Raw genomic sequence first — 22,246 nt, 5'->3', positions numbered from 1 at the left:
ACCCTCTTCTTCATCTGCAGCACCTGTTTTCTTCCCGTTTGCCTTTTAAAAGGCTTCCCTTAAGATAAGCCTGCTACGTCTGATCCCATTAAAAGGCACATTAATAACATTTTTGAGTCGCCGCCGCAGATTTTGTGGTGGGATTTTAAAATTTTTTTTTTGGTTGGAGGCCGACTGCGAAGGAATCGCTCCGTTTTCTCCTCCACGTTTAAGAAAAAGGAATGAAAGGTGTAAAGGCAGAAGGATTTAGGATGTGTTAATGTGATGTCAAATTAGTTAAGAACTTAGTTTGCGTGTGTAAATCAAATGAGGTCATATTTAATGTGACATCTACTAGATGGGGAGCAATTTGTTTCCTCAAAATATTGAGGAAACTAGCTTTGCTTCTTTTTATTTCTTTAACAATAGAAAGGAGTGAACGACCCTTCATGACAAAATAGATTAATCCTCATTACGTTTCAAGGTGTTGCTCGTAAAATATTGCTAATTGAAATTCATGGAAAATGTATGGGAAAATGTTCCTTTTGCCTGATTTTGTTATTTCAGTTATTTAATTCATGTCAATTATTTTCGTTTTGGTCTGTAAATTACTCACATTTCCATGTAAGTTTATACTTTAGTTCGTCCAATGGTGTAATTTTTAAATATTAAGTGAATGATGTTTTAATCAGTTAATCACTTTTTACCAAATACCTTTTTTAGTCTTACTTGACTAATTTCTCAGATGGCTACTTTTTACTTTTACTTGAGTAAAAATATATTGCTACTCTTACTTTAGTACAGTTTTTGGCTGCTCTCTCCACCTCTGATCTTCTGTATTCAGAGCAAAAGTGTTATTTTTGGTTAACATATGCAGAATTTCCCGTCTTCTTCAAAGCACCACAAACACAACACTTCAAATTATGAGGCATGGTGGCGGCAGCGGCATTCTTTGGGAACGTTTTAGCAAAGACAAGAAGGCTGGTCCTATTCGACTAGAAGCTGAGTAGAACTAAATGTCGGGGGAATCCTGGAGGAAAATACGTTGGAAACTGCAAAAGAAAAAAAAAGATTTTAGCTGGAGCTACAGCAGAATGGTTTAAACTTTAAAGTGTTGTGTTTCAGTCAAAGTTCAAACTGAGAATATGTGGCGATCTGATGTTCACAGATGCTCTGCTTGAAGTCTGATTGGGTTTGGGGTTACTCTGGATGAACCAGCAAGGAAGGGGAACCTGTGGATGTTGAAAGCATGTGTGGACACACCTTGGTTCTTACAGACTGGCGCGGCAGATGAACGCAACACTTTGAATTCATCTTCAACAAAGATAAATTACTCTGACATTTTGTGTTGGTCCATCACACAGACCTCAATAGAATACAGCTGTATATTTGTTGAGATGGGCGACGATGAACGGAGGACAGACGTTTAACGTGTGTTTGAATGAGAAGCATAAGGAGATGTAATGAGTGACTCTTTATTGTCTGTGATTTATGTAAGGATATGTTTAGGAAGTTGTGTGACTCAGCTAAAGAGCATAATTGTGTTAGATTGTTGTTCCTTTAACTTTAATATTTGTGATTTTTTTCTAAATACTTCTACAGTCATCTGAGTTTGATTTGTTTGTTTTCTGCGCCTTGCCATCGTGCTTCTTCAGCCCGTCTCCACTCCCATCACACCAGCTCCTAATAATAATTTCACAATTACTCCACCTGCGCGCCAATTTGTGTCCCTCGTCTTTTATGCAATAACAAATCCTCCTCTCCGTTTCAGTTTATGTTCTGCGTGAGGTTTTATTTTTGGCATGTGTCCAATTTATGCTTTGGGAATAAAACTTTTTATAATCCCCTATGCGTGTGCCTGCTTGCATTGCCAAGTGAGGCTCCTTCCTCCAACTTCTTTTGGAAATTGAAATCGAAACAATAAAAGCCGAAAAAGTAAAAGAGGAAAGAAAAACAAGAGCAGGAATCGAGTGGAAAAAAAGTGCCGTCCTTTCAGCTCGTGTTCTTGCATTTCGTTTTGCGAAGCCAGAAACGCGAAACGTTCTGCTAAAATCTCGAACACCGACACGGTGAGACGTGGAGTCACACGTCATGTTGGAATAGTTCCCTGTTCCCCTCACTCGCTCGTTAACGCCTGCTCACCACAGGACCAAGTGTTGGACGAGGGCAGCAGGTGCTTTTACATTTCAAACACGACTTGAGCGCTGAGGCACTTTGTGATTGTGCATCAGCTATTCCCAGTCATGCGTTACGTAAAAAAAAAAACCACCGGCGGAGGCTCGCCATAATAAACACCTAAATCTGCCCATCAACTGTATGATGTGTTGTGGAAAAAGAAAAAACCTCAGTGTAATTGACTTAAGCTGTTCTGTAACTCTTGCCTGTCCATGAACAGCTGCGCTCTTAAATTTACACACCCAGGAAAATTTTATGAATTTATTTTTTTGTTTTGATTTTCAGAGAATAAAAGCTTAAAAATGTATTTGTCAATGTTCTGCTAATGGCCCCCAAAAAACACGTTTTCTCGTTTGCAGTGTTATTATTAAATAAGAAGTTTTATTAAAATCACACACGAATAAGCCTGTTTGCGGAATAAGGCATTAAAAAACATGGCAGTGACAAATGTCACATTTCATACTGATCATCTATCAGTCAGACGATACATCGGCGTCTTATTCAAGCCCGTTATACTCGGAAGCGACTACATGTGAGGCGTTTTGGGGAAATTGTAGTCGGCAATTTTGCAGAACGCAATGTCAAAAAAAACCAAAACATCATCCTTCTACCACTTCCTGTCATTTTCTTCATCGTTTCCGCCAGTAGTAACGTCCGGTTGTCCGTCACGTGACTCGTGTGATGCAAAAAAAAAAAAAAGTTTCCATTGCAGTTTTGTAAAACACATCTACAACCTCATTCTGGAAACCAAACCTTTTAGCTTTTTTTTTTTTTCGAAATTATCACTTTTACGCGAAGCAAAATGTAAAACGTAATTTTAATTTAAGGTTAATGGAAATGTAGCTTATAAATGATAATAGCAAAAACTGTTCTGTCACTACTGACTAGTGATTATGGGGTTCCATTTATTACCAAACAATTGATTGCTCTTTTATGGATCACAAAGTGACATCAGAAGCCGAGCAAATGAAGCCCGATCCAAGGTTCAAATATCATGGCAGTTTGACCTGAAACACACGAGATTAAATGGCTCTGAAAGGTAAACAGACTCACCTGTGATTCATTCGGTTATAATTAGACGCTGTATACAAAGTTACTGAGTTCGCCTGCGTGTTTCATTCAGCGAGGCAGTGGCATTAGCTGGTCCTGAGTCATGGGGGAATAAAAGAAGTGGAAAATGAGAAATTGCTTTGAAACCAGAACACAGTTTTATACAACTGCCAAGAAAAAAAAAAGTAAGTAACTTCAGCTGACATATTAGCAAAAAGATGAAATAAAAAACAGGGTTGGTGTTTGAAAATGTACAATATGGAGGAAAAACAGGCTGCATGGTCGAGTCCCCAGAACTAAGTGGTTCCTACATCGGCGCCACGAAGCAGTCTGCGTTCCAGTACGCCTTAAAGCTACTGGAGCAAAGTGGTCTGGAGAGATTCTTTAAACATCTTGTTTAGATGGGAGTCTGCAAGACATGTGACGGCAAGTACTGTCCTCCCTCTGCGAAACTGAGGATCTGTTGCTTTAAAAAAACAAAATGGCGTAAAGAAATAGCCAATAACAAGACAGCACAAACTTTTAAATGGACTCTGGTACAACAAAGGAAAACATTATTTTTGACAGCATTTATTAAAACGAGCAAGTTGGCATCAAAATAACCGAGCACATTAATTAAAAACTCATCGCCCATCCTCTGGACCGCACTGCGTCGTCACCTAGCTCATAGATACAATCAGTTACTTACGGGTAACACTCACGTTTGTCACTTTTGATAGCCAATAACAATTCATCGCCGGCGCTCTGGACCCGAGACGCATGACAGTCTTATCGCAGTCGCTTGGAATGGCGGAGACTGGCTGAATTTCCTCCGGTCGGCGTTTCCCTCAGGAGGGGCTTCGGGCTAAATCTGCAGTAGTGGTGCGCAGGCCTTGATGAGAGGCGGATTTTAACACGAGCCACAATTTTGTGTGCAGGTAATTGCTGTGATTATGTGGTGATTTTGTTATGTAGATTACACACCTGTTATGCCCCCCCCCCCCCCCACTCCCCCACCCCCACCCCCACCGGCAGGCTCAATTTGACTGTGAGATGTGAAAGACTGGCCAACTTTGAGTCGGGTTTATTCAGGTTGGTTTTTTTTGTTTTGTTTCACAGTCTTGCACTGCCTCACACAAATATTATTGCTACCTGAACTTGAGAATATTCAACTGGGATTTGGAACTGGACGGAATAGGATACAAAGTTGTTTTTGGAAGTAAAACCTGAATAGTGCGGCATGCTTATGTATTAAAGCTGCGGTATGTAAAGTTTTTAAAAAATATATATTTCTTTACAAATTTGTTGAGACTGTCATGCTGTGACAGTATGAAATGAGACAGATAAAAATTAAGTTTCTCTGCCTTCTCCCAGTTCTCCAGCGCTAACCAGAAACAACCAATTAGAGCCAGGAGGCGGGTCTTAGCGCAGCGAATCACTTTCCTGTGACCCTGCTCATCCCCCCAACTTCCCTCTCTTCTCTCTAATACAACGCCACTAGCTTAGCATGTTGCGAATGCTCAGGCTAGTTAGCGTAGCCGCAGATGATTGACTGTTTTCCTGTAACTTTAAGTTGTTTCTCCACCATTAGCACATTTAGCATCGAGTACATGAGGGTGACTAACAGCACTAAAACGCACGTTAGCATTTGAATTTAAACATTATTCAGAAACTAAAAAATGACACTGGAATTTGGCTGATTTATATCTAAAAGGTTATGATGCTTTGAGCAAAAGGAACTCGCTTCACACAGTTTATCCAAGTAATTCTTTCAAAGACAAATAGTTATTAAAAATCTTTAATGATTTATTTGTAGACTTAAACAAAACTTATACAGGTATTGTAAAATGTGAATTGATTTCTACTAGATTCAGTAAAATGCAATCTTTTCTTTTTAAATGTTCATACGATTCAATTCAAGTTTATTTGGCTGGAGTCAAATAAACAAGGCACAGTCGTTAATTATGAAACTAGCAATAACGTTACATTTTGTCAAATGCCATCAACAAAATCATCAATCTAATACATATCAAATATGTTGATCAATGTTCAACTTACTAATCAAAAGCAACTCTAAACAGGTGGGTTTTTAGTCTTGCTTTAAGGGAACTCGGTGTTTCAGCCGTTTTGTAGTTCTCTGGAAGTTTGTTCCAGATTTGTGGTGCGCTCTGGAGAAATGTTTAGTAAGTCCATAATGTTACACGGCTCTTGCTGTTGGTTCGGTAAGAAAGATGCTCGGTCAACAGCTAAGTAAATATTTTCAATGGAAACTGGATTATATGGTTAAAAAAATCACAAGAGAAAACTTAAACCAGAACTTGCTGCTTTTTTCAGCTCTTCAAGTAACTCTGAGACAAATCAGTTTGACTAGATTAGCTGTGTCAAACTGCTAATGGTTTGTGTCAAAACTGCCAAAGGGAAATGTTTCCTTTCTGATGTAAAAAAAAGTTGAAGCAGTTAGCAAATCCCACGTGGGGTTCTGCTGTATTGATTCGGTTTAACTTCCTTTACTTGGTTCCTCTTGTGCCGAACTCATTTAATCAAGGATCGCTGCTCCCGTTTCTCTCCCCGGCTACCATCACCACTAATTGTCCTGAGTACTTCTGCAGACATCCTACAGCAAAATGCAATTACGCCGCAGAGCCTCGCTCATCGCCATCAGACTTCCTGGAGTTTTATGCTGCCGTTTTCCCGGTAGTTACAGACAGGATCTTCCGCTGCATACAGCTGTGAGCCCAACGGACGACCGCGACTCTCAGAGAGACGCCAGTCATACAAGAAATAACTGGCGGTATTTATGTTGAGGGAGCAAAACGTCAGCTGTTTCACGTCCTCATCGTCAGGATCGTCTGTCAAATGGGGAGTAATTTGGTCCCCGCCATAGAGCTGGGCGATACAGACTTAAAGTTTTATCATGATATTTTGTGACAACGATAAAAGTGGCGATAAGAACTAGTTATTACTACTTTTTTTAAGGTAGCCGTATCGCTGTGACAGCAGTCATGCCCCCACAACATAAAAACATTTCCGTTTGTAATATCGTCACCTTCGTAAAATAACCGCCCCAGTCATTGTTTGCCAACAGTGTCTTTTTTTTAAGCCTAAATCATCTTTTGGGATTAAAGAGGTGGTCATTTTCTTTTGTCAAACTCGTATCTGGTAAAAGTGACTTAGGCCATTATTTTAGGAAGATCACCAGATGCTTCTTTAGGACACCACTCACATTAAAAAGTGTGATTTGTGTCAATAATCTGCACACGGTAAATACATTTAATCAGATTTTCAAATTTATTGAAAAAAAATATATATATATATAAAAAAACATAGCAAAAGTCTAAATCCTGCCAATCCAGACAGTTATAGTTTTTTTAAACAATATAATTTATTGTGCCAACAATACGTCAAAATCTTATAAGAAATTTGTCACACTAAATGAAAAACGATGTCTGCGCGTAACCTTTATTTGTCGTTGAGATTTAAAAAGTGTTTTACCAAACGAGACCTGGCCAAGACTGACAGCAGCACAAACAATTTCAAATCAAAACTACATATTTCATAACCTAATTAAAAATACAATAGAGAAAATAAAGAAAAAAGCCACCATAAAAGTAAAAATAGAAATAAAGTACAGTAAAATCCAGCAAAAATAGGAATAAAATACTGCATGATGTATATGTATGATACATGCTCATCCCTGTGCCACCCTATTTTTCCTCTTCTCTTCTCCACTGTAATCAGTATTCTTTCACGTCCCACTAATTTCATTTAAATCGATGCGCAGCGTTGATCTCAAACCTACACGACCTAACCCGACAGATTTTCATACCAAAATGTGGTTTGGATTTAATCGACCACTCTTAGCTCATATATTTCCCTCGAGTGTTAGCCGGCTGGTTTGGTCGTGCATCTGTTGGGTTTTGTGTTTTTGTCTTTCAACACACCAGGCAGTTCATTAGTGTGATTCTATGATTCTGTGCCATTGTAGGTAATTGTCTTACTTAGCAAACGGGAGCCGAGAAAGTTTCTTTTTCTTTTCCTTGGGATTTCAAGGATCGCGTACAAGAGGTCAGAGGGTCTTGCTCCCTGAGTCAGGGCTTCAGCAATGTTTTCTGCAACAGGTGTTCTGTGATTGCATAAGCAGAAAGATAGTTCAAGCTATTTTGTGAGAGTTACAATGAGGAGGAAAGTGTGGGTGAACACTGCAGCATGGTGATTCACTGGTTCGGCGGCTATATTTGGACAAAATTCTGCATTTGTTTCAGCAGTTAGCCCGGCATCCTACCATTAACCGTCTACAGACAGTAGTAGGGCTAGATCAGAAACCGGTGTCATCTGGGTACCGAGAAGGCGCCAGGAAGGGCCAGAATTGGGATATTTAAAGCCTTTCACACACTCTTACTCACCCATCCTTGCACACAAGGTTTTATTAACAGGTCGTTACATAATCAATCAGGGAGAACCTCACAGTCCAATTCCCCATCAGCAACACTATTGTCAGGCTGATAAGAATTGACTTTCTAGTCACGCCGAGTTTGCAGTGACAGAAGCTCTGCAAAGGCAAAATGTTGCCGAGGGTCTGTTGGCCATTTTGTCTCCGCTGCTCACAACTCCAACAATCCCACCAAACTAAACGGCACACTCTCAGTAGGCTACCCAGAGTTAAGCTTTCAGCATGAAATATGGTGCAAAGGTTGGTGATGCAGTTGTTAGCTGTGCTGCCTTGCAGCAAGAAGGATATTGAATATTTTTGTGTGGAGTTTGCATGTTTTCCCTGTGAATGTGTGGCTTCTCTCCAAAAAACATGAGTGTTATGTTAATTGGTCTCTCTAAAATTGCTCATAGGTATGAGTATGTGTGGATGGTTGTTAGGTCCCTGTGATGGACTGGCGACCTGTCCATGCTGTACCCCGCCTCTTGCCCGTTGACTGCTGGAGATAGACAACAGTTCCCCTGCAACTCTGGAAAGACAAGAAGGTATTGACAATGAACGGGCGAATAGATGGGTGGACTGGAGAACGCTTAGTGTGGGAAACAAAACGAAATTGACCTTCAGTTTGAAAAGGCAGCTATTGTCAAAGTTGTACAAACAAGTTGTCCATTTACAGGTGCTGAGTGATTAGCTGCGTTTCAATTACAAATGTGCATAAGACTTTGACACTATTCCGTTAATGTTGAAAAACACAACTTTGCTATTGCAGTGTTTCCCTTAATTAAGAAATGCAATTAAAATCCCATGTGAATAAGTTTGTTCACGCGATATGTCATTAAAACATGTCGCACCATGATCCGCCAACTGCTTCCTGTCGTCGTCTTCTTCGTGGTTTGCGCCAGTGGCAACAACTGGTTGTTGATTTTTTTGTCGTGCAATACGAAAAAAATGTTTTACGAAATATTCCAATTTCGGTACAGCCCCCCAAAAAAACACCTCACTTTTCATCAAAAAATTATTGTTTTTTTTAAATTGCCGTGTTTATATTGAAAATGTTGAATTGCGCATTTATACATTCAGTGGAAACCCAGCTATTGTTGCTAAAATAAGTAAGTTCAGTATAATGTTGAAGAGGACCAAATCTGCCATAATCAAGATAGAAATAAGCACAGATCTTCATCAACTAAGTACAATTAATACAGTGACAAAAACTTAATCGCCACAATATCATCTACACCTTAAAGAACCTTTTCTGCCTCTAGCACCTCCATCATTTTCAGTGGCATATTGAACAAAGTGCCTGAAACATTCTTTAAAGATTTTGGTTCATATTGAAATCATGGCATCAACTACTCACTACCTGACTACACATCCCATGATGCAAATCTCCCGTTTCACTTGTTGCCCAAAGGAGTTCTACTGGTTTGAGGTCTGTGGAAGTGGAGGCTATTAGGGGACAGTAATATAATGCAATACCAGTATGAAATTATTTGAGTTTTGCAACAGGGTGCATTTTCCTGGTAGGAATCAGAAGATGAGTACAGTGTGGCATGAAGGGATGGACAGGTAAGATGGGTTGGTGTCCTGTCCTTCCTGTCTTTTTCTCCACATTTATATATTTTTCTAACTGTTGCTGCTGAACTTGTTTTCTTAAAATATCATAGTTCAGTGCTTCTGCCTCTACTGCAAGTGTTAGCGTCTCTTTAGAAAGACGTAGACTAAATGAATGAATATTTCACATCATGTCTCAAGGACCTTTTTTTTTTGTTGAAAAACTTGCAATCAGTTATTTTCCTCGCAGGTTTGTACCATAAATTTTCCATTCGTTCGTTATAAAGTTTCCCAGGTAGCAGATGTGGGTCACGTATTTCTCCTCCTGGACAATCCCCAGGCATTCCTAGGTTAGAAGGGATAAGTAGTTAACCCAGAAAGTTCTGGTTCTGTCTTAGGGTCTTCTCTCAGTGGGACGGGGGTGGAAGGGCATCCTAATCAAATGCCTGAGCCCCTTCAACAAACTCTTTTTTTTTTTTCCAAGCAGAAGAGAAGCAGCTCTACTTCAGGCTCCTAACCTTGTCCCTCAGGCTGAGCATGATAACCTAACAAAGGAAGTTCATGCCAGTTGTTTGTTTTCCAGACCTTGTTCTCTCAATCATAATCCACATCTCATGACCAGAGGTCAGGGATGGAAAACAGATGAACAGTGAGTCATGAATGGCAGCTTTTAGCTTGCATCCTTAATCACGGCTAACTGAAGGAATGACCAAAGTACCGCAGACAAAGCCATCACCTGTCTATACTTCTTCTGCCCCATCCTGCCATCGACTGCGGACACTTTGGATAAATACACGCAAGGCTTCGTCGAGTGTATTCACAACTGCACGAAAAGTTCGGACCAACCAGGGAAACAAACTCTGGTCCATTTAAAGCAGATCAAATGTGTCAGGTGTGAATACTGACAACACATGAACCCTTGCAGAGGGCACAATTCAGACATTGGTCCCGTTTTCACGAGGCTGCTCTTCAGTTGAACTGTAACATTTTTATCCAGCCGCTGATTTAAACGACGCCACTGACCAAAGTCTCTCACACCGGCACTTTTTGAAACCAGGTCTCACAGTGGTACTTTTTATGAAGACCTTGCACAGATGTGTGGAGTCCTCTGCAGGTGTCAAAACATGCCTACGCAAAACGCTTAAGGCAGGGGTGTCCAAACTTTTTGCAAAGGGGGCCAGATTTGGTGTGTTAAAAATATAGGGGGGCCAACCTTGGCGGACGTTCTTTACATATAACAGCAATTAATTTAAATACATTTCAGCGAGCTGTTGTGTGTTTCACATTTGCTTTTTTATTTTAATTTCAGCCATCTTAAGCATATGTTTTGGTTCATTTGAAACATACATATCAAAATTCAATTGACATTGAAAATTGAAATTAAATACTCATTTAACTTCACTTTTTTAACACTTTAACTTTTTTGTAACAGTTGAAGAGAAGTAATTGTACTCTTGGGTGCAAATTACATTTGAAACATAAAAAAAAATCTCAAAATGGGAGTTTAATATTTACAGAATTTTTAAACACAATAACAGAGAAATTGTCATATCAACAAGTGCAGGGCTCATTTAAAATATGACAGTAACTATAAATGTTGATTGGCACACCTCTCTCTCGCTTGGTGACCCGGGGACAGGACGCGCGGTGATGATGTGCGCACTAGCGGTGTAGCTAGTGCGTACCTTACAGTCCAACCCTACATGCTTTCACTCCAGAATAATAAACAATAAACATAACCCCCCAGACTTCGGTTTTTCAGACTTAGGTCAATGAAAAATGATGACTTGTCCGCATTAGTGTGATGGGTGAAACTGAGATCTGGATTGCAGGACAAAGGCCAGGTCTGGCTCAATGGCAGTAGTATTGATGCGCAAGATGTCTTGTAAGTGAGAGTCCGATAGCCGTGTCCTCACATGGCTCTTATTTAATTTCATAACCGAGAATGTCTTCTCACACAAATACGTCGACCCAAACAAGCTTAGCATTTTCTTACCAAATGCTCGAATCTCTGGAAACCTGTCCTTATTCAGCTGTCGGTAAAAGTTGGCGAGAGTAAGCTGCTGGTGCTGACCGCGGATCTCTGCGTCACACTGCAGCTCAATGACCTCCAACTGCAAATAGTCTGGAACATCATCTGTGTCCACGGAGAAAGGTGAGGAAAAAAGAGTGATCTCCTTCTCGATTGCTGCAAAGTCCCGAAAGCGTTGTTTAAACTCTTCAGCCAGAGATGAAATATCTGACGCGTACCTCCTTGTTTGCACTGCGACATCGCTCTGTGGGAATCTGGCCATGATTTCTTGCAGCGCTGGAAAGTGCGCAGTGCTGGGCTGGGTCGACGACAGGTGTCTTTCAAACAGTTGCAGCTTGATTCCAAAGGCTTTGACATGTGAATATAGTTGGCTTATGACTGCATCTGGTCCTTGGAGACTGGTGTTGAGGACATTAAGATGCTTTGTAATGTCAACTAGAAACCCCAAATCAGCCAGCCAAATAGGGTCACTTAGTTCTCCCATAGGTTGTCCTTTTTCAGCCAAAAACTCACCGATTTCTTGCCTAAGTGAGTAGAAGCGTGACAGTGCAGAACCCCGACTGAGCCATCTCACGTCATTGTGATAGACAACATCTCCATATTCCGCATGAATCTCGCTGAGAAACTGTTGGAACTGACGGTGGCATAGCGCTCTGGAGCGGATATAATTAATTGACTTTATCACCGGTCCCATAACATGTTCGTATTGGAGATGTTTAGCACACAGAACTTGCTGATGAATGATGCAATGGAGTTTTACAGCTTTCCCTCCTTTTTCACTTACTTTGTTACTTATTAGTGTTGCTAATCCGCTTTGTTTGCCAGTCATCGATGGCGCGCCATCGGTAATTATCCCAGAAATTTTATTCCACGGGAGTTTCATGTTATCCACGGCAGCGCAAACAGAAGAGAATAAATCTGTTCCTCTTGTTTGGTTTTTCAGGCTCTGTAGGTCAAGTAGTTCTTCAGTAATATTCATTTCGTTGTCCACTCCTCTCAAAAAAATAAGTAACTGAGCAGTGTCAGAGGCGTCTGTGCTTTCGTCGCAAGCTAGTGAAAAAAAGTCAAACTCCTTTCCTCTGATTCCCAATTGTCTTTTGATATCCGATGACACTTCTTCAATCCTGCGCGCCACAGTGTTACGTGCCAGGCAGACTTTGGCAAACTCTTGCTGCTTCTCAGGACAGATATTTTTTACCATTGTCATCACACAGTCTTTGATAAATTCACCCTCGGTGAAAGGTTTGCAATGCTTTGCGATCAGCGCTGCTACCTCGTAACTAGCCTTTGTAGCATTCTCGTTTGACTCTCGAGCTTTTGTAAAATATTGCTGCTGTGAGATTAAGCTAGCTTCAAGGTGTTTCAGTTTCTCGCTGCGTTCATTACCTGTGATCTTGTCATATGCCTCAGCATGTTTTGTTTGATAATGTCGCTTCACATTGAACTCTTTAAAAACAGCCACTGTCTCTTTACAAATGAGGCAGACACAGTTGTTACGTATTTCAATGAAGAAATAGTCCAATTTCCACCCATCCTTGAACCGTCGGCCCTCGCAGTCAACTTTCCTCCTTTTGCTAATTGCCGCCATTTTAGAAAATTGGGGGGCCTCACATACTAATTTGCTGTTCCTATTTGAGCCTCTAGATGTCAGCACTTAGAACACGCAAGTAACAGCGCTGCTGCCCAATGTATTACACGTGGGCCAGGCGTTATTGATTCTATGACGGAGGCTGCGGGCCGGATGAAAATTGACCACGGGCCGCATTTGGCCCCCGGGCCGGACTTTGGACATGTCTGGCTTAAGGGTTTATTCTACACATGCAATGGCGGATAGCATTGTGATGTGTTGTGCTACTTAACATGTTCAGTTTAACACAGTTTCTGGTTAAAAAAAGAGAACTGATGTGTCACATGAAAACTTGGTCAATGGGTTACTGTTTACAATGTGAAGGAAGCTAGTGGTGTGGAAGGAAAAGGTAAAAAGTGTTGTCATTCTAAAATCCCAGTGCCACCTAGTGGCCTGGCATGACAACTGCAGCTGACTCAAAGTGTCTCAGCTGTGTCTTCTAAATATGGATCTTTTTCCACAATCAGCATCCGAAAATACCAACAGTTTCCAGGTAGCGGTCTTGTGTTAAAGTAGCCTAATTGATTACAGGAAAGAGTGAAGTGGGACTCTTCTTAGCTGCGGAAAAACACATAATGAAACGTCTGTGTTCTTGATATTATTGTCATTTGATTTGCAGGATGTAGCAACGGAAGAATAAGGTCAGCACCAACACAGATATGTCTACATAAACTGAGAAAGTGATTGAATATAATGTGGGCGTCGAGCGTTACAGCAGCCTTGTTTACTCTCTCAGCTGTAAGGGCATGATGAAATATTGAACCAGATATTTTGCATGGCCAACAGGCTTTTAGCGCCGTAGAATCTGTTCTCGGTAATGAGGCCAGAGACGGTCCTCCTGTTGCGAGATGAAGACGCAAACTGGAGAGGGCTCAGACTGAGTGGAGGTGGGTGGTCTCTCATATTGTATTGCAAATCTGCCGTTGCTCTTTGCAGGTGTTTGTAGTGGATTGAGACTGCTGTCCTCTGCAATGCCCGAAGCCGTTTTCTCTCTTTTACGTCAACGCTGACTCCAGAAACGGTAGCATTTCTTCCCATTGTCGATTCCTACTGTAATCAAATCGTCTCATTAGCTTCACCCCTACCGCCACAAAACGCCACCAAGCGCGGTGTCGCGTCCTTGGATACCCGACACCTGCCTGCTCCCCACTCCTCGCCTCGTCCCACCAGGTGTGGGTATTATAATGGACACGGTGAATGGATTTGCTGAGAAGGGCTGTGCGGGCCACAGTGCATAATCACGTCTGATTACCGGCAGAGAGCAACGTGGTCAGCCGGCGAGAGGATGGGGACATTTGCATAATGTCCCAGAGCGTGTGGCAGGTGAAGGAGCCAGTCGCTTAAAATGGACAGAGCAGCGGCTCCGGCCTTTCAGAGTGCCGGATGCCGCGTTTTACGGGGCTGGAGATCGAGAAAGATGGATGGGGCCTCATTAAAACCTTGCCTGTTGTATGCCGGCTAGCACAATAAATGAACCATTTTCTGTCATCATGCAAATAATAATGCTTTGTCCCAATTATAACCCTGGAAAGGCATCCTCATGTTTCAGAGTTGGCTTCTCTTACAGCGAGTAGCAGGGGGCGGAGGGATGCGTTTATTCTAATGTGGCATTTTCACTCTGCAGGTTTCTTTAAAGTGTTAGAATATGCAAGAGGCTGTTGTAATAAAACACCTTTATGTAGCACGAGTACGGAATCCGTATTCACACATGAAGTGCATTATTTTGTGTTGTGTTGCTACAATGAAGGAGGACACATAGTATATTACCATTTGTAGGATGGAAGTTGCACCGAGAAAAGCCAGAAGTGTTTGTTGAGTAACTACAAAATGATGCATGCGAGTATTTCTAAGGAGATTACAATATGCTTCAAAGACCCGCAGTGACTAAGAGAGGAGCCTTTAAATCCAGCATCAGTTCAGTCGCAGCTGTAACATCTCACGGGATAATAGATTAAGTCCTTTAAAATCCAACTTTTTCACACACAGACTCGCACATGCAAATAATCAAACAGGTTGAAGGTCGTAAAAACATATTCATATTTTATCAATACAGCTTTGATGCAACTTTGATTTAATAAAGTCAATCTGTCTGTCTGTCTGTCTGTCTGTCTGTATGTATTATTTGCACAATGGTAATGGTTAAGTTTGCTTCCACTAACTAAATCTGAACCACATGCGCCTACACAAACATGCAGTGCGAATGGAATATATTCTGTGGTTGTAATGTAGCAACTTGTAAAAAAAAAAAAAAAAATAGCCAACATTTTTTGCAAGGCGCTGCACATATAAAGTGGGGAAAATAAGGCTGCAGCTGATAATATGGAGCTTTTAAAAAGAAATGACAGCACGTTGTCAGAGAGGTGTAAAAAGCTGCCCTGACATAACAGCTGCAGTGCAGGTAATGGACATGAAGCTTAAGCAATTCTGAATCTGTCAGCTTTTATTTCTCATACATTGTCCACTGAAACCCCCCACAAAGACTCTCTCCCTCAAGCACATCATTTCCAGGAGCCCGGGTCAACAAATTCAGCTTACTGCATGACACAGTAAAATATCTGTTCACCTGAAAACACTTTCCGTATCAAGGCTACATGAAAGAGCGAATCATTCATTCTAACTCAACGCTTGCTTTTTACTGAGCAAACATCTTCTACTTATTCATTATGTGGCTCAAAGATTAAAAAAAAAAAAAACATAACATTGTTCATAAGCTCCGAGTAGTAAGTAAGGACGTCTAATTTGACGACCCTCATTCACACTTTTAATTGTTTCAGGTTGTTTTGCCAAGTTCTCCTGCTCTCACCTATTATTTTTTTATTTTAATTTTTTTTTTTTTACTCAGCCTTCCGCCATCATCCACAAGTGTTACATGAGCTCTTACAGCAAACATGTCAGGGATTTTTTTCACACCTTTGACAGCTTCTCCCTGAATTGCTTTTTTTTTTTTTTTGTCTAAAATTTCTCAGCTCTAGTTCTCTTTGTTTCAGCTGGCCTCTTGTCAATTACGGAGAAAAAAAAAGAAAAAAAGTGTCAATTTTTTTTTCTTGTATCAAAAATAAAAAAATAACCAAAACATGAAGAGAAAAAAAAAAGTTCCCCATTAAACTTTCTCATCAATTTTAACAGCAAATCTACAATTTATTGAGCTTAATCCAAAGGTTGTGTCACTTATAACCAATCAGACGCACTGTTATTGGAGGCCTTACGGCAAGAGCAAGATTTGGATTTTAAAAAATCAATGAAGACTGAAACACATAAAGGATGTAAAATCTGTTTTCTGGTATGAGAATTTTCAATGAGGAATGTAAACAAGGCAGAGGAAAATCCTGCCGTAGGGAATTGTATTCACTCATGGAAACTTTAGTGAGGTCAAAGGTTATGAAGCAAAAAAAAAATAATCCTCTGAAAATTGAGAGAGGCAATGCTGGAGACAGAGTTGTAAACTGGGCATCGAAAATGTAGATGGAGTATGCTGGGAAAGATTTTTTTGTTTTTTACTCATTTGCTACTTTTAGCTGTTCAACTGGTTCAATATTAAAAACTAAACAGGAAATAATACATAAAAAAATCTAGCAATTTAACTGATTTTTGGTAGTTTGACAGTGTAAAAGCAATCGTGGTTTTGATTAACCTTAACGTAAAACTTTCAAGGAGCATATTCTGAAATAGAAAAGAGGATCCATGGTTCCCCCTGCTGGCCGGAGGGTATAACGCAGCAGCTCAGTCTGCCTGTCTTTTCGCTCAGGTCTTCCAAACACGTGTCCAATGTTGCGTCTGAAAATCCTCTTTATGTTCTCATTGCCCCGTTTGAAACTTTTTATGATCCTTAGAAACATTTACAGCAAAAAAGGAAAATAAAAAATGGAGACCATATGGTGTGCAGCGTCTGACAAATAACAAATAGACGGAAGCCGAATAAGTCAATGTGAGGAAAAACATCTGGTTGAATTGTGCAGCACAATGATGGATAGTTTATGCATCAGCCATATAACAAAAACAACAAAAAAACCCACGAGCATCATTGGGCCATTAGTATAGAATCTTCCCCCTCTGTTCCTCGGCCCTGTGGCACTAACAACTTTCAGGATTTGTGGGCGCAATAAAGCGACCGTAGATTCAAGGCAATTTGCTCCACAATGAGGTGAGACCCGGAGTGCTCGCGGAAGGCAGGCAACATTGCTATAGCAGTTAACCTATTCATCGGTCAAAACAAACAAGCCTCACTGTCAGCTTTTATCAGCACTTTATTTCATAACGCCGGCGCAGAAACGAGAGCCCTTCTGAGTGGCTTATGCGGAGACAGCGCGTCGAACACCGGGACAAGCTAGCCTGCCTGAGCAGCAATCACTCTGATCTACAGCCATCTATTGATCCGGCCAGCTTGTCCAATCAATACAAAAGAAGAGACGAGGGGAAACAACATTAGAGGAGAAAATAGCCTATTTAAGCAGCTGGAGAGTGGGCGGAGGGGGGTCAAGGGGAGGACTGCATACACATTTTAGGGTATGTACTGTATGTGGATTCTGCACACACACTTAGGGCTAGATGAAAGGAAATGAATTTTCCACTGAGACCAATAGCAGAGCTCTGTATTATTTGCTTGGGAGAGTCAGGGATGTAATGAGAAAACGAGTGGAGGGATGCAGGGAGGGGGGAGCAGTGAAGAGGCTGGTTGGGATGAGATATGAAATGAGGCAATGAAGCCCAGACGGCACGCTGCGATTGAGTTGTCTGAGTTGGGTGGACTTTCCAAAACGCTCTGCCGCCTCAGCTTGGCGACGAAAATAAAAACAAATCGAGGCCGAAGACGGATCTCTACGCATCGACAGGAGGATGAGCGAGATGAGGAAGAAAGACGGCGTAATTGTTAAATCACAGTTTTCTTCCCACGCGGCAGCAACTGCTTCTATTAAGAGGCATGCGTTATGTCAGAGTAACCCAGAGCAAGAGAAAGATCCCCCTTCTTCTTCTGTCCTGTTTCTCTGTGAAGGACCGCAGGAGTCCGTCCAAACTGGAACTGACAGATGCTGAAGACGGATATTAAGCCGTCAAGAAGAAGCAAGGGAGAAGGTTTCTATTCAAAGACTGGAGGAACACACACATCCGTTACTATCTAAATGTAACACCCTGATACATTTATGCTGTGAACATACAGATTCTTTAGCAATACTGAGAAAGTTCACATCATCACCAAGGAGTGACCAACTAATTTTATCTTAAAAGTGCAAAGTATTTCTACTTCTTTCTCAGATTCTAAGACAATATACGCAAAGCCTCAGTTCAGTAAGATGTATTGAGAAAACTAAAAAAATTATTTAAGATATTTTAGAGAAAAATGTCTTAGTTTATGAAGAACTGAAAGCATTCTGATGCATTTAATTGAAGTTTAGAGTTGCTTTTGAACCATACGCTGCAAAAATACAAAATCTTACCAAGTATTTTTGGTCTAGTTTCTTGTGCAAATATTTTATTACACTTGAAACCAAGATAAAACTAACTTACAAACTTGTCAACAAGTTACAGGGACTTGTTTTAAGTCAACAATTCCTTAATATTGATGTGAAAGTGCTTATTCCATTGCAACATGGGAAGATCAAATCTTTCCATGTTAATTCAATCACAACATGGGGAAAAATGTCTTATTAGGGAAGTAATCTGCAAATGGTCCGATTTAATATTCAGATTTCCTGAGAATGGATGTCAATTAGCTATAACCCATAATCTCCCAAATCAACAGAAATAAATTATGGGAATAAATACCCTTTTGGATGATATTCAAATGTATTAAAATGCAGCTGAATATACTTTAGCAGCAGAGACTGTGCATTGATGTGAAGGTTATTGTTTACCATCTTGAGAGAATCCGACTCCCTCACAAAGACAAGGTGAGCCTTTAACAGGCCTCCTCTGTCAAGATTGAAAAGGGAGCAAAGTGTTCTTTTCTGAAATTGCTTTTTTTTTTTTCTTTCTTTTTTTGCTCTAAATTGTTTCACATGAATAGCAAAATGATCACGATTATCATTGTCACAGGAATCATCTGCCAGAGATTTTCAATCATGCACTCATGTGCAGCACATCTCCGCGCCGTGCCGATATCGGTCAACGAAGCTCCGCGTAGGTCACGAGTCGAGTGAAAAAAATCTGGAAGACGGAAGAGGAGAGAATCTGATCGAGAAGGCGAATTCAAAATTCATTAAATCACACGCAAAATCAGCAGGGTTACCAGTTCTGAAACCGTGTAGGAAACCTGACAAGTCCATTGTACATGGGGGCACAACGAATCCACATCCAGCATTTATTAGACCCTTTACATCGCTGTTAAGGCAAAACTTTTATTTCACAGGTTTCAGATCAGACAAATCTTAATATCAGATATGGATAAAACAGGAGGCAAGTTTTCAAATAAAATAATAACAATAAAAAGCTATCTAAACCGACTTGGGAGTACATGAAAATTATCTTCCTCCTGAACAAAATACCTACTGGCTTCCACTACGGTTTGCTGGAGTGCTTTGGAAATGGTTTTCTTAAACTTTTCCAGGCAAACGGAGAGATGACTTTGTTTCTTGTCATGTTGTTTACTTGGTAAAGACACGATGTGTTTGGCTTGATTTTTGAATGTCAGCTTCATGTTGTTAGGCCTGTTCTGTGTAAGTGATTTCTGGAATCTACAGGTCTGGTGATCATCAAGGTCGTGAACTTGGACTCCAACAATTTGTTTCATCAGAGTAATACATTTTTTTAACAATTTTTTTTCCCCCCACATCAAATCAGGTGGGTTTTGGATAGTTATTGTCTCTTCTTAAATAAAACAATCATAATGTTTAGCACTACTCATATGAAGTAAAAGAATCAGATGTATAAAAAGCTCCAGAGATTTATCTATACACTTTGGATACATCTGATTCTTTTTAAAACTTGACATGTATTCAGAGAAGAGCAGATTTTAAAAAGAAAACAATTCTCACCTGTATTGTGTTTTATTAATTCTTATTTAATCTCCACCAGGTGATGTCTGCAAAGTTTTCCCCCTAGCCTCCCTTCAGAACATTCTCTGTGATTTCTGTATACGCATAGAAAGGAGTGCAGGTGCAAATATTTGGGATTTTCATTTTCTCCGGGCAGATTTCACAGGTTAAAAAAAGAAAATCCCACCCAGAGCAACACGGACAGCCTCGCTCGGTGACGGACGCTGCTGTCAACTCTTCCACAGTATACCTCAGAGGAAGACTTTTTTTTTTTTTTGTCAGCCTCTCTCACAAAGTACTTTGCTGGCTACAGTTCATTTCAAATGCCATCCTGGCTGCTTCACTGTAAAACACAAAATAGTTTTTACTCACCCTTTTTCATTATTCACTTATCGTTCAAATGCTCGGAAAACACTCCGTTTTAGACATTTCTACCCATCCACAGCTTGCTAATGTGTCCCATGAAAGGGCAGAATCTCAAGAATGAATTTTCAGCCATAATCTCCCATTCTGCCGCGAAGGCCTCTTCGTATTTCACCCCGACTTGGGACAGTAGAGAAGCAGCGCAGACCATTGTGAGTTTCTCATTACGCTACTGCTGGGTTTCAGATGACGCAGTACCGACGTCACCCAATGCAGATGGAGGGCCGGAAGTAAATGCAGCCCATTTATTTCTGTTGATCCAGCATCAAAATGTCTAACGTCTGTGTCCTGTACGGTTGTTCCAACCTTTCTAATAGAGAGAAAGATAAACGTTATTTTCGGGTTTCGAAGACAGTTGGTCACAAGGGAGTTAATTTGAAAAAACTTACCGAAAAAAAGAGGAGAAAAGTGGCTCAACAATCTACAGCTAAAAGCAGGAGGTGCGGAAACTAACAACCAGAGTTTTTCAGCGCCACTTTCTAACGGGTAACGATTCATTGTTTAAATTGTATTTTCAGATATTTTGTTTGGACAGTTACTTAGAAAGCCAAGCATTCATATGTAAGGTAAGATATATTATTTTCATCCCCTAGAGTGGTTGTCCTCAGAGTGCTAATGTTGTTAGCAGCTAGCTCAGTGCCGAGTCACGGACAGAAAGAAATAATGTTTATTCAGTGGGACTTTCATGCTAAAAAAAAAAAAAAAGCTAAATAAATTAAATATAACCTACCCAGCCATACAGTCACAGTGAGCTGTGACTATTCCCCCACATGCTTTGTGTTAAGTATATTCGTGTCCAGACACGGACATGGGGGTTTCTGTAGATCGGAGCGAATCGTGCTCCAGCGTCCTACAACGACTCAACATTAACGTAGGACTCCTGCATGAATTTGGGTTTATAAATAAATTATTTACCGTCAGATCCAAGCTCATAGAAACAACATGGGTTACTTCGTTGTTAGCGATAGCATCGTTATCATAGACTAACTACTTAAAATAGCCCAATTCACTACTCACCTGGCAGAAACAAGCCAACAGCCATTTAATGCTTCTTTTGATCCTAAATGCTTGACCCAACCCAAGGGCATTAGCGTCCTGTTGTGATCAATTTTGCTTTGTTTTGAAGCGGAGAAATCCACTTCCGGGCCTCCATCTGAACTTCACACGTCATCCGGGTCACGTGTCTGAAACCCAGCAATTAGGAGTTTGTCTCTGTTTAAGTCAAGCTACTGATGCATTTAATAGAGTTTCAATAAAGGCAGCTCATTTATAAAGCAGTTAATGTGTTTTCCCACGGAGCTCTTAGCTCCGTGTTTATGGTTATTATGATATTCCAGACGACGTTTCTCATTTCCCAACACGCCACAGGGAGCCTCCTCCCTGCCGTCGACACAACTTTGGTGAAGTAAGGCGGAATTGCGGCCTTGAGCGTTAACACGACACAACTTTGGGGAATGTACCGGCAGCAACTATTTATTTGGGGGAATAAGGCATTAAAGATATTTGCATAATCTGAGCAGTGCCGCTGCTGGACCACAACAGCAGCAACTCATACGTAGGCTCCTAATTTCACTCTTGTCGCTTCGTGCTAACTGAGGAGTGGCATGAGAAAAAAAAAATCAGCTGTTTATCTCTTTCACATTTATTAGCATGTCTGAGTCTCTCAGCTGTCGCTGTTCATTTAGACAACATGTCTTCTGGGAAAGAGTCATGCGTTGTTTTATGAGTGTGTCTAAAGCGAGCGGTCATGGAAACCACAGACACGCCGCGCACTCCGGAATCTTCCTTTAAATTAGCAGAGACAAGGCCCTCAGGAGGGCTTGTGCTCCTTTTTACTGGCGCATCTTATCTTCATTAACACAAGGCTGGCAGAGGGAGAAAACTTGGTCACCAAAGCGGAACATTACCAGTATTTTTAAGATTGGTGTATGAAAACAGGCGGAGAAATGAGGACTTGCAGTTATTGAAAAAACAAACAGTTCCCAATTAAAGCTGCAGTATATATATATATATATATATATATATATATATAT

The sequence above is a fragment of the Xiphophorus hellerii genome, chromosome 4, assembly GCF_003331165.1.
Source record: "Xiphophorus hellerii strain 12219 chromosome 4, Xiphophorus_hellerii-4.1, whole genome shotgun sequence".
Classification (NCBI taxonomy): domain Eukaryota; kingdom Metazoa; phylum Chordata; class Actinopteri; order Cyprinodontiformes; family Poeciliidae; genus Xiphophorus; species Xiphophorus hellerii.
This window is presented reverse-complemented; position numbering follows the sequence as displayed.